This window comes from Ornithorhynchus anatinus, chromosome 14 (genome assembly GCF_004115215.2).
Source record: "Ornithorhynchus anatinus isolate Pmale09 chromosome 14, mOrnAna1.pri.v4, whole genome shotgun sequence".
Lineage (NCBI taxonomy): Eukaryota > Metazoa > Chordata > Mammalia > Monotremata > Ornithorhynchidae > Ornithorhynchus > Ornithorhynchus anatinus.
The window spans coordinates 19,897,959-19,910,108 of NC_041741.1; the positions used below are offsets into that span (position 1 = coordinate 19,897,959).

General features: G+C 40.2%; 1 non-coding gene across 1 annotated transcript; it reads left to right on the plus strand.

Moving 5' to 3' along the window:
* Positions 1-9,575: 9,575 nt before the first annotated feature.
* LOC114816759 lies at positions 9,576-9,712 on the plus strand. The gene has a single exon (XR_003764568.1). It is a non-coding gene; the product is annotated as a small nucleolar RNA SNORA7 (small nucleolar RNA).
* The last annotated feature ends 2,438 nt before the right edge of the window (positions 9,713-12,150 follow it).

The following is a 12,150-nucleotide window of genomic DNA, read 5'->3' on the forward strand; positions in this document are numbered from 1 at the left end:
TTAATCCCCATTTTACAGATGAGGGAACTGAGGCCCAGAGAAGTTAAGTGACTTGCCCACAGTCACACAGCTGACAAGTGGCAGAGCTGGGATTCGAACTCATGAGTCCTGATTCCAGGGCCCGTGCTCTTTCCACTGAGCCACGCTGCTTCTCTCTCTCACATTCATCAGGGAACCTCTCCTGATTCACCTGGCCTGGTACCCCCAGCCACACCCAGACCCATGTCCAGAAGAGGTCAACCAATCCATGGATATGCTTGTGGGGAAGAGCAGATATTTTTCTTAACCCACCCCAAAGAAAGTATACCCCAAATCCTGTTTTAGCTACCTTCCAATGCATAGGAGGGAACCCTCCTCTTAAAAGGACTCCTACTCCATGAGGACTTAAAGAAGCCAACCACCATTTTGTCTCATCGCTCGTGTAGAGCTCTGACATAGCCCCCTCTACTGCCAATAACCACCGGATAGAAGGGACCCATTCTAGTGGAGCCTTTCCTTGTTTCCTTTCAAGATTCTTCTGAAATGTGGTGTTGGAGAAGGCTTTTGCTAATACCATGGACTGCCTGAAAGACAAACAAATAGATTTTAAAGTAAATTAAATCAAAGTGGTCTTTGGAAGGCCAAATGACTCGACTTGGATTAGCATATTTTGGACACAGGGTCAGTAGGACTAATTCTCTGGAGAAGACACTAAAGCTAAGAAAAGTCCAGGGAAAACTCAGAAGAGGCAGACCGGCAGCTAGATGGATAGAGACCATAACAACAATAACGGAAGAACCATTAGAAAGATTGTGAAGTATGGCAGAGCCAGGACGTACTGGAGAAAGTATATCCTTGGAGTCACTATGGATCAGGAAACCACTCGACAGCACTTAATAATAATAATTTCAAGTACTTCTCAGAACCCCTTAGAGAAGGAGGCCATGCTAAGTTTTTCTGTCTTCTTGCTTGTCTTGGGGAGCAATCAAGAAATGACCCAGCCTTCTCTTCATCCTCATCCTCTAATAGCACAGACCCCACTACTCCAAGGGTACCCTACACATTCTCTGAAACTTAAGTGTACCAGCCCCAGGTAATACATTCCATGTCCTTCAGGTGCCAAGTGGTTCCCTGGACTTCTGGTAACAGCATCAAGTAGGCAATAATGACATTTACCGAGCACCCGCTAGCTAAGACACACTATTCTAAGCACTCGGAAAACAACATCAGAAGCAACAAACATTCAACATATTTACACAGAAAAGGAGGAATCTGAAGAACAAGCAACTGGAAGGGAATTGAATGAATATGCTGGAATAAACTATTAGAATAATTCAGAATAAATGACTGTACAATTGAAAATGCATTTATGCATTAAAGAAGAAATGAGTATAAATACCAAAGTATTAAGGAAAAGAGGAAATTACACAGAAAAAGAGGAATCTGAAGAACAAGCAACAAGAAGGGAGTTGAATTAATATGCTGGGTAAACTATTCAAATAATTCAGAATAAATGACTGACAATTGAAAATGCATATATGCATTAAAGGTGAAGTGAGTATAAGTACCAAAGTACTAAGATACAGTTGGATTGATATGATTTACCATTTGGGGAATTAGTCTGAGAAGACTCACTGGAGAAAGTGGCCTTTTAAGGAAGGATTCGAAGGTAGTAGCCATAATAGTAATAGTATTTTTAAAATGCTTATTGGGTACAGAAACTGTATTAAGCACTGGGAAAGAATAACACAGTGAGGAGAGATGAGATCTGGTGGCTTTATCAGAGAGGGAATTGCAGGGTGGAGAAGCATTGTGAGCACGAGAACAAAGGCTTGTGAATCAAGAGTGGCATTCAGTTAGAAGTTGAGCTGGAGAGCTGGGAAGTAGCCAACAAAGAAAACCTGCATGTGAGAGGGAGAAACCTGGTGAAGAAGCTTGAAGCCCTTGAAAACAATATTTCTGTTTGGCATGGAGGGAAATGGGCACTTACTGGACCTTTTGAGTCATGGAGCAGTGGGCATTCTGCATTTCAGGAAGACCATCTGAGCAGTATTGCAGAATATGGTCTGAAGAGGGAAGAGGCTGGAGGCAGGAAGACCAGAGTGCTCAAATCAGGAACTTGGCTGTTTGTGTGGATAAGAAAGGGAGATCTCTAAGATATCACAGCTGAGTTGCCTAGGGAACGTGGTTGAGAAGTAGCCATAGAGTTGTAGAGTGGGTGGAGAAACAGTCTTCCACAAAATGTTGCATATGATGTCATCATGGAATGTTGTGTGCAGATCCAGTTTGACTTAGTGGCATCATGTGCAATGTTTGAGTGGACGTTTTGCTCCACTTGAGGGGAGAGGAAGCAGAATGGTCTGTGGGAAGAGCACAGGCCTGAAAGTCAGACTCTTAGGTTCTAATTCCATCTCCACTATTTGTCAATTTTCATTCATTCATTCAATGTGTTTATTGAGCATTTATTGTATGCAAAGCACTGTACTAAGCGCTTGGGAGAGTACAGTATAACAACAAACACATTCCTGCCCCCAACGAGCTTACAGTCTAGAGGGAGAGACAGACACTAATATAAATAAATAGATAAATATATAAATAAATTACAGATATATACAGATGAATACATATGTGCTGTGGGGATGGGAGGGAGGATGAATGAAGGAACAAGTAAGAGTAGTGTAAAAGGAAGTGGGAGAAGAGGAGAGGAGGGTTTAGTCAGGGAAGGCTTCTTGGAGGAGATGTACCTTCAATAAAGTTTGGAATTGGGGAAGAGCAATTACCTGTATGATATGAGGAGAGAGGGCTTTTCAGGCCACAGGTAGGATGTGGGTGAGAGGTTGGTGGAGAGATAGATGAGATCGAGGTACAGAGAGAAGGTTAGAATTAGAGGAAAGAAGTGTGTGGGCTGGTTAGTAATAGAAAAGTAGTGAGATGAGGTAAAAGGAGGAAAGGTAATTAATTGTTTAAAAGTCAATGGTGAGGAGTTTTTGTTTGGTGCAGAATTTCTTGAGGACTGGGGAAATATGGTCTGAACGTTTTTGGAAGAAATGGTTCAGGCAGCAGAATGGAGTATAGACTGGAGTGGGGAGAGACAGGAGGCAGGGAGTTCAGCAAGGAGGCTGTTCCAATAATCCAGTCAGGATAGGATTAAGTTCATGTGTTATCTAGAATACACCCTACCTCTGAAAAGAATCGATCAATAAATGGAATTTTTTAAGGGCTAACTGTGAAAATCACTACAAGTTTGGGAGGGTACACCGGAATAAGTAGGTATGATCCCTGCTTTTGAGGAGTTTACAATCTAGCATGGGAGATAGACATAATAATAATAATAATAATAATGTTGGTATTTGTTAAGCGCTTACTATGTGCCCAGCACTGTTCTAAGCGCTGGGGTAGACATAGGGGAATCAGGTTGTCCCATGTGGGGCTCACAGTCTTAATCCCCATTTTACAGATGAGGGAACTGAGGCACAGAGAAGTTAAGCGACTTGCCCACAGTCACACAGCTGACAAGTGTCAGAGCTGGGATTCGAACTCATGAGCCCTGACTCCAAAGCCCGTGCTCTTTCCAATTATATGAATTATAGGTGGGGGAAAAAAACAAGAAGAAGGATATTGTACAAACTGCTACGTTGCTGTTCCAAGTACATCCTATCCCTCCTTCACTACTTGCAAGTACCTTAGCTTCTCTGGGCCTCAGTTTTTTCATCTGTTAAATGGGGATTTAATCCCTTTCCCGCCTTTCCTGTTAGACACTAAACCTCATTTGGGACAGATACTGTATCTGATCTGATTATTTTGTGACTACCTGCCACATAGCAAGTGCTTAATAAAAACCACACCGGCTATTATTATACTCTGAAATTGGAATTGCTTCTGTGTATGGGAAGTTGAAGGAAGAAATACACCCTGCAGGAATCCATAGAATGTACTATCTCCTTTCAATTCCCTCTGAACTTCCTCTTCTTCCTTACCAGCACCTCTATGGCTCCCATTTGGTGTTTTTCCCTTTGCTTTGACTTCCTCTGAAGGCGACACTGTGGTCTAGTGAAAATAGTTAGGGATCTCTTATTGGGCAACCTGGCTTGCTCAGTCCTTGCTCCACTTATGATCTTCTGCAAGTCTAATAACCTCCCTGTGCCTTAATTTTCTCAACTGTAAAATGGGAATCATAATTCCTAGCTCTCAGCAGTGTTGTAAGGATGAAATGCAATCATGTGAAAGTATATTTAAAAAATGAAACTGCTGTTCAAACTGGAAACATTAATAATATCTCCTGGACCAGGAAATTATATTTTAAAAACTAAAATATAACCTACTTAAATTAAAACATTTATATCCATATTTACAATAAACCCTGAATATTGCTATCCATTTTTTAATCTAAAAATCAACTTCTTATCAAAACAGGAAAATTATTTAATCGAAAGAGTATTTTTTTCCAAAGTTTTGTTATAAACACACTAATCAATGATCTGTAAGCCAAGCACCTTTTCTACCTGGAATCACACAGCTATGTTGATGATAGAGTCTCCTATTGAAAAGAGACAAGACTCATTCTCCTCACTTCAGGCAATTTGTGAGAGACACAGAGAGAACAAGATGTTAGGCCCCTGAATCCCCAGAGATCAGCTTGGATTGTTTGGCACTGGCTGGTATCGAGTGTTTAAAGAAGCCTTTGCCTAACAGCATTTCTCCTTTAGTACAGCAAGACATTTGTCCTGAAAATAATCGATCAATTAATGGAATTTTTTAAGGGCTAACTGAAAATCACTACATGCTTGGGAGGGTACACCAGAATAAGTAGGTATAATCCCTGCTTTTGAGGATCTTACAATCTAGCATGGGAGATAGACATTTAAATGAATTATAGGTGGGGGAAGCAACCAAGAACATGGATATTGTACAAAAAAACAAAGTGGATGAGTGGCAGATTTGATGCATGGGGACCTTACCTCATGCAAGCTCACAAGCATTTCTCATAATATTTTAGGTGAGTCTTGAGTTATCAAACTGTTTAAAAATGACAATTTTAACACTACTTAGTTCATAAGGAAAAAAAAAATCAAAGGAGTCTTAGAAGTCCATCCTTTATATGGCTAGCACAATAGCATCACTGATGCGGTATCTACTCACTATTGGAATGGCTTCCTTCAAGCTTCAGAATTGATTGCACTTGTGGGAGAGTAGTTTAACTGTGCACTGAAAAATTTGTTTTACACAATATCTTGTATTTTAACAATGCAGAAGATCATCTTGCATTTGCTCTTGTTTTCAAGACATCTCTATTTGGATGTCCCACTTAACTTAACATGACTAAAACAGAACTCCTCATCTTCCCACTGACCTCTCCCGGAATTTCCCTTGACTGTAAACAACACCACACTCCTCCCTCTCTCACAAGCCTATAAAAGTTGAAATTATCCTCAACTCATCTCTCATTCCACCTGCATATTCAATCATCAAATCATGTCAGTTCTACTACATTCACAAAATATCTAGAATCCACCCCACCTCTGTTAACAAACTGCTAAGATTCTGATCCAAGCACATTCTATCACTCCCTGACTTCTGCATCAGACTTGTCACTGATCTACCTACCTCCTGCCTCTTCTCAACTGCCCAGATCATTTTTCTGAAAAATCTTTCAGCTCATGTCTCCTCAATCCTCAAGAACCTCACGTGGTTGCCCATCCATCTCTACACTAAAGATAAACACTTTACCACCAGCTTTAAAGCTCTCAATCAGCTCTCCCCATTTCACCTCACTGATTTCTTACTACAACCAATCCTGCACATTTTGTGACTCAACTGTACCTCAGTTTCACCCATCTCATTGCTGACTTTTTGCCCATGTCTTCCTTCTGGCCTAGAATTCCATCCTCTTTCATATACAACAGGCCACCACTCTCTTAACCTTCAAAACCTTACTAAAATCATATTTTCTTTATGAGACCTTCCCCTACTAAGTACTCTTTTCTCCTACTCCCTTTACCTCCTATATCAATTATGCACTTTTATTAATACCCTTTAAGCACTTGATATTCACCTTTCAACCCCACATCACTTATTCACATATTGGTAGTTTATTTTCTTGTCGAGTTTCCCCCTCTAGAGAGTGAGCTTTTTGTGGACAGGGTATGTGTCTATTTGTTGCTCATTCAACTGTATTTATTGAGCACTTACTGTGTGCAAAGCACTGTACTAAGCCCTTGGAAGAGTACAATAGAACAACAAATAGATTGGATAAGGAGTGTAGACTGCAGTCCCTGGCTTCCCTTTTCTGGTTGCTCCATGCTATGCTTTCTTCCCAGCACCTTCCCTACCATCTACCCCCAATATGCACTCACTCACAGAAACACCTCTAGTAACGTCTCACACACACACACACACACACACACACACACATACTTGCATACATAACAAGAAGCAACAATCAGAGCAGCAGGTGACAAAATAAAGCAGCTTCTATAGGCATCAGAGCCACAGGTGGGAAGTTCTAACAGACCCCAAACAACTCAAGGTCTGTGTCAGTTAGAAAGAGATCCCATTATCACCTTCTGCCACTGAGGCTTTTCTTGCTGGGCTCCTGAGAGTTCCTATTAGCTGCCATATTAACTATCACAGTGACTGAACCCCCTACAAACAACCTTTGAATTTGATGATTAAGTCCTCATTTGCCAATTCAGAGAGGACAGTTGAACCAAAAGCTGGACTGAAAATGAAATTCATTTTCCGAGAGACTGAAAATGAAATTATCCAAGAAGTCTTAAGCAGTAACTAAACAGAATTAGCTTAATTGATGCTCTAGGTTACCTGAGTTCTAGTTATGATAGTAATTATACAGCCAGTGTGATACGCTGCTGACCTCCTGCTAAGCACAAGTCCTCTGTAAATAGGCAGCTCGGGACATTGGTTGTTGGATTACTGATGAGGTAGCAGGTGGACTTCTCAACACCCCCGCTGTATGAGCAGCACTGTTTAGGGATGCATTGTTCACCTCAGATAAGGAATTGGATAGAAAAGGTGAACTAAACATTTCCTTCCTCAACAAAGTTCGGTATCTCACCGTAAGATCCCACCTGGCAAAGCTTTATTTTGCAGTATAAAAACAGAGAAAATCCTTAGACAGAGAATAACCATCACATCAGGGAAAATCAGGACATTACTTGGCAATTATAAAAACAATTGTCCCTGAAGATGGACAGCATTTATTACTTGTGAACTAGATAAAAGCAGTGTTAGCCTCCTGGCATTGAGTAAAATGAAACTTCTCATGAAGAAGAGCTTACAGGGACAAGAGCTAGGTATGCTTTCTTCGGAAAGACTTTGCCAATTCCCAAGCACTGCCACTCAGATTTGTTTTGTCATCCTTAGTCTTTAGTCCTTGGTCCTTAGTCCTTAGTTTCAGGCCTTCCAGAGGAGGGACCATCTGATGCCCTTACACCTGCCTCTGAAGCCAAAATGCTTGGCTACAGTCACTGCATATTCCCCAGTACTGACAATACAAATGAAGAAAAATAAAAATTGTATGAGGATCTGAGTATATCAACTTCGGAAGTTACAAGGTCATAATTAGGGGAGTGTACAATGCCAACATATGTCCAAAAGTGATTAAAAGTTAAAGAGCAATTGGTCAATAAACCAATAAATCGGTGTCATTTATGAGAGCCTACTGAATGTTTTGCAAAGTGTTAAGCATTTGACAAAGAACAATATAAGTACGGCAGGATTCATTCATTCATTCGATCATATTTTTTGAGCACTTATTGTGTGCAGAGTACTGTACTAAGCACTTGGAAAGTAGAATTTGGCAACAGATAGGGACAATCCCTACCCAACAACAGGCTCACAGGAGAACTAGCTTGGCATAGAGATAAGAACACAGATCAGGAAGTCAGAGTACCTAAATTATAATCTGAGCTCTTTCACTTTTCTGTTGTTTGACCTGGCACAAGTCACTTAACATCTTTTTCCTCACCTATAAAATGGGGATTCAATATCTGTTCTCCCACGACCTTAGACTGTCAGCCCTATATGGGACAGGGACTGTGTCTGACTTGGTAATTTTCTATCTCCTCCACTGTGTTACAGTGATTGGCACATAGTAAGTGTTTTAACATAAAACAAAATTATTATCTGTAAGGCACTATTTCCTCCCCTCAAAAAGCTTAAAATGTAGTGGGAAAGATAGGCCAAAAAATTTCACAGAGAGTGAAACCCAGGGGGAGAACAAATATAAATTAGCAGGAAGCAGTTTGACATATTAAGATAAAGCAGTTGAACAAATGTGCAGGTAAATATATGATAATACATTAATGATAATAGTAATAACAATAATAACTGTTAAGTGCTTAATATATGCCAAGCACTGGTCTAAGAACTGGGGTTCCATTGTGGGATGGTTTATGCTCTGAAAAGGGTAAGTGCTAAATAAAATCTATTGATTAATGTCCTGATAGAGTAGTGTAGCACTCAGAAATAGGGGGGCTTCCACTCTTCACCCCTTTCATCTCCGTGCTATCAAATGTTTACAAAATTTCAGAGCCATTCCAGCCTTGAATACCAAGGACATTTTTCATTTCTCTGAGATGGGCTGTCAAAATCTCAGCTGAACCCAAAAACTGAAGGTCTTAGGTCTGTAATGTAATGTAATGTAATGTAATGTAATGTAATGTAATGTAATTAGGTCTGTAATTGGCATTAGGTAATGCTTATTTAATATTTTCTATAAGCCTCCTCAGTTTTGATCATTGTTACCTTGAAGTAGGGGTAAGTACTAATATTTTTTATTTATTGGCCACTGGCCACAACGCCTGAACTAAGCACTGATGAAGTACAAACCGAGCCAGTGACACTTTCCCTCCATTCCTCCTAAGCCAACCTTCTAGTTGAATCTACCTCTCCATTCTCACTCTGCTGTTTCTTTACATGCACTGTTCCCCCTGTTTGTAACTTCCTCCCTCCTTGAATCACATAGACCACAATTCTTCCCACATTAAAGAACTCCTAAAATTCCACCTCCTTCAACAGGCTTTCTCTAAATAATTACCCAGCACCCTGAGCTATAGCCTATATCCAGCCAAATCTAGTAGTTGTGAATTTATGAAAAGCAGAGTGGCTTAGTGGAAAGAGCATGGGCCTGAGAGTCAGAGGACCTGGGTTTTAATCCTGGCTCTGCCCGTGGACTGCTTTGTAACTCTGGGCTAGTCATTTAACTTCTCTGTACCTCAGTTACCTCATGTGCAAAAAAAGAATTAAGATGTGAGCCACATTTAGGACATGGACTGTGTTCAACCTGATTATCTTGTATCTTGTATCTCTTAGTAGGGCACCTGGCACAAAGTGAGTGCTTAAAAATACCATAAAAATAACAAAAGAACCCTTAGCACTTAAAAATACCATAAAAATAATAAAAGAACTCTTAGCACACCCTCATTTGAACTTACGTATATGTGTGTACTCAATTATTAATTTTGACCACTCAACTGGTGAATACTTTTGTGTAGGTTTGTCTCCTCCATCAAAATATCAGATTTTAAACTCCTTGAGATCAGGGAATGTGTCACTTTGTTATTCTGCACTTCCTAAGCCTCCTCTCGGGGTCACACCTGGAGAGTTTCCAGTACTCTACAAGTCTCGACTACAGGAGGGAGAGTCAAGCAGAGCATATCCATTCCATCCCTAGCTTGGACAGTATCTAGTGAGTGGAAGACAGTCTGCTAAAAGTTAAAACTCACCTGTGTTGGGCAGCAGCAGCATGAGAGAGAGTCGAGGGCAGAGACTCAAGTTTACTGCATGGAAGGAGGCAATGGTAAACCACTTCTGAATTTTAACCAAGAAAACTCTATGGATACACTACCAGAATGATTGCAGATGGAAGAGGGGGTTCTGGGAGAGATGTGTCCAAGGCGTTGCCATGAGTCAGAGACCACTCGATGGCATAAGACAAGACTTCCCAATGGCACCAAGTGAGAGCTCAATAAATAAATAAACTCAATAAACTACTATTATTATTACTAAAACTACTTCTATTATGACTCATATTACTACTATTACTTCTGCTTACATTAACTGGCTCTACACCACTGTTAAGTCCACATTGATTGAACACTAATGTAGGCTATGTTCTCTGAATCTATAGCATCTATTTTCATCACTTTTAATAACTGAACCTTTTGGAGACTAGAGGAGTGAGAAACCCGGAACAGATGGGTCTGTTCATAGGTTTGTCATGCTACTAAATATCTTTTCTCTTTCTCTCTTAGACTGTGACCCCCCACATGAGACAGGAATTGTTCCAAATCTGATTATCATGAATCTACTCCAGTGCTGGGTACAGTGTTCAAGACATATTAATGCTTAACAAATACCACACATTATTATAAAAACAATTACTATTCATTAAGTAGTGTCTTTTTTTGGTATAAGAAATCAAGCGTCCTTTTTTTCCTTCCTCCCAGTTCTATGTATATCAAAATCAATTAAAAAATAAAAGATTATTCCACTGAGCATTTTGGGAGCTCAAACCCATCATAAATGCTCTTAGGATTAAAGAGCTCAGTACAGCTTGTCATAGTATAGAATAATATAGTATAGTGCAGTATAGTATAATATATTATAACTAAAAAAGAAGCAGTTAGCTGAAGATTTGTTGGAATTAGAACACTCCTTTCAGACATCGGCTTGATTGAGCATATTTACAAAAATGATGAGCATCAGCGATCATATTTTTTGGTAGAACCGTTTTTCTTGATTTTCTTTGAAGTACACTTTTACTGTGTATTAAAGATATTTTACAAGAAAAAAAGAAGACAATTGGGTTGCCTTATTAGGACTTTTTATTTGAACTTGACAAGAGTCACATATAGTTTGGTCATGTAGAGTAGTGGATCAGTTCCAACTATTCTTGCCAGAGAACTAATATTCCCTGTAATTGTTCTTCACTAATAATGTATTTCCCTTAGGACACTATTAGAAACTTTCTGAGTGCACATGCTATTATATTGAGCATTAGCTAGTGTTTTGGAAAGCTCTACTCAAGCTTAGGGAAGGAATTTTGAAAATTGGATCGAAGCTGTGGTGGAGCTATTCAACCATCAATCAATCAATCAATGAATCTATCATATTTCTTGAGCATTTACTCTGTACAAAGCACTGTAATAAATGCTTGGAAGAGTACAGTATAACATGGTTGGTAGACACGTTCCCTGACCACAAAGAGGTCACTGTCCAGAGGGGGAGAGAGACATTACATAAATAATACATATTTATGTACATGGATGTTGTGGGACTGAGGGTGAGGTGAATAAAGGGTACAAATTCAAGTGCAGAAGGGAATGGGAGAAGAGGAAATGAGGGCTTAGGCAAGGAAGGCCACTTGGAGGAGATGTGCTTCCTGGAAGGTGGGGAGAACAATCATCTGTTGGCCATGAAGGGGGAGGGAGTTCCAGGCCAGAGACAGAACATGTATGAGGGGTCAGTGGTAAGATAGATGAGATCTAGGTACAGTGAGCACGCTGGCATTAGAGAAGTGAAGTGTACAGGCTGAGTTACAGGAGGAAATCAGAGAGGTAAGATAGGAAGGGGCAAGGTAATTGAGTGCTTTAAAACCAATGGTAAGGAGTTTCTGCTTGACACAGAGGTGAATAGGCAATCACTGGAAGTTCTTGAGGAGTGGGGAAACATGGACCTAATGGTTTTGTAGCAAAATGACTCAGTCAGGGAAGTGAAGTATGAGCTGAAGTGGGAGAGACAGGAGACAGCGAGGTCAGCAAGGAAGCAGATGGAGTAGTGAAGGCGGAATAGATTAAGTGCTTGGATTAGCTTGGTAGCAGTTTGGGTGGCAAGGAGAGGGCAGAATTTAGCGAAGTTGTAAAGGCTGAAGTGACAGAAAGTGATGACAGATTGAATATCTACTTTGAATGAGAAAGATGTGTGGAAGATAATACTAAGGTTATAGACTTGTGGAACAGGGAGCATGATGATGCTGCCGACAGAGATGAGAAAGTCAGAGTGGAGACAGGGTTTGGGTGAGAATATGAGTTCTGTGTTGTATATATTAATTTTGATGTATAGGTGGGACATCCAAGTAAAGATGTCCTGAAGGTAGGAGGAGATATGAAAATGTGGAAGAGAAAGATCAAGATTGGAGGCTAGATTTGAGAA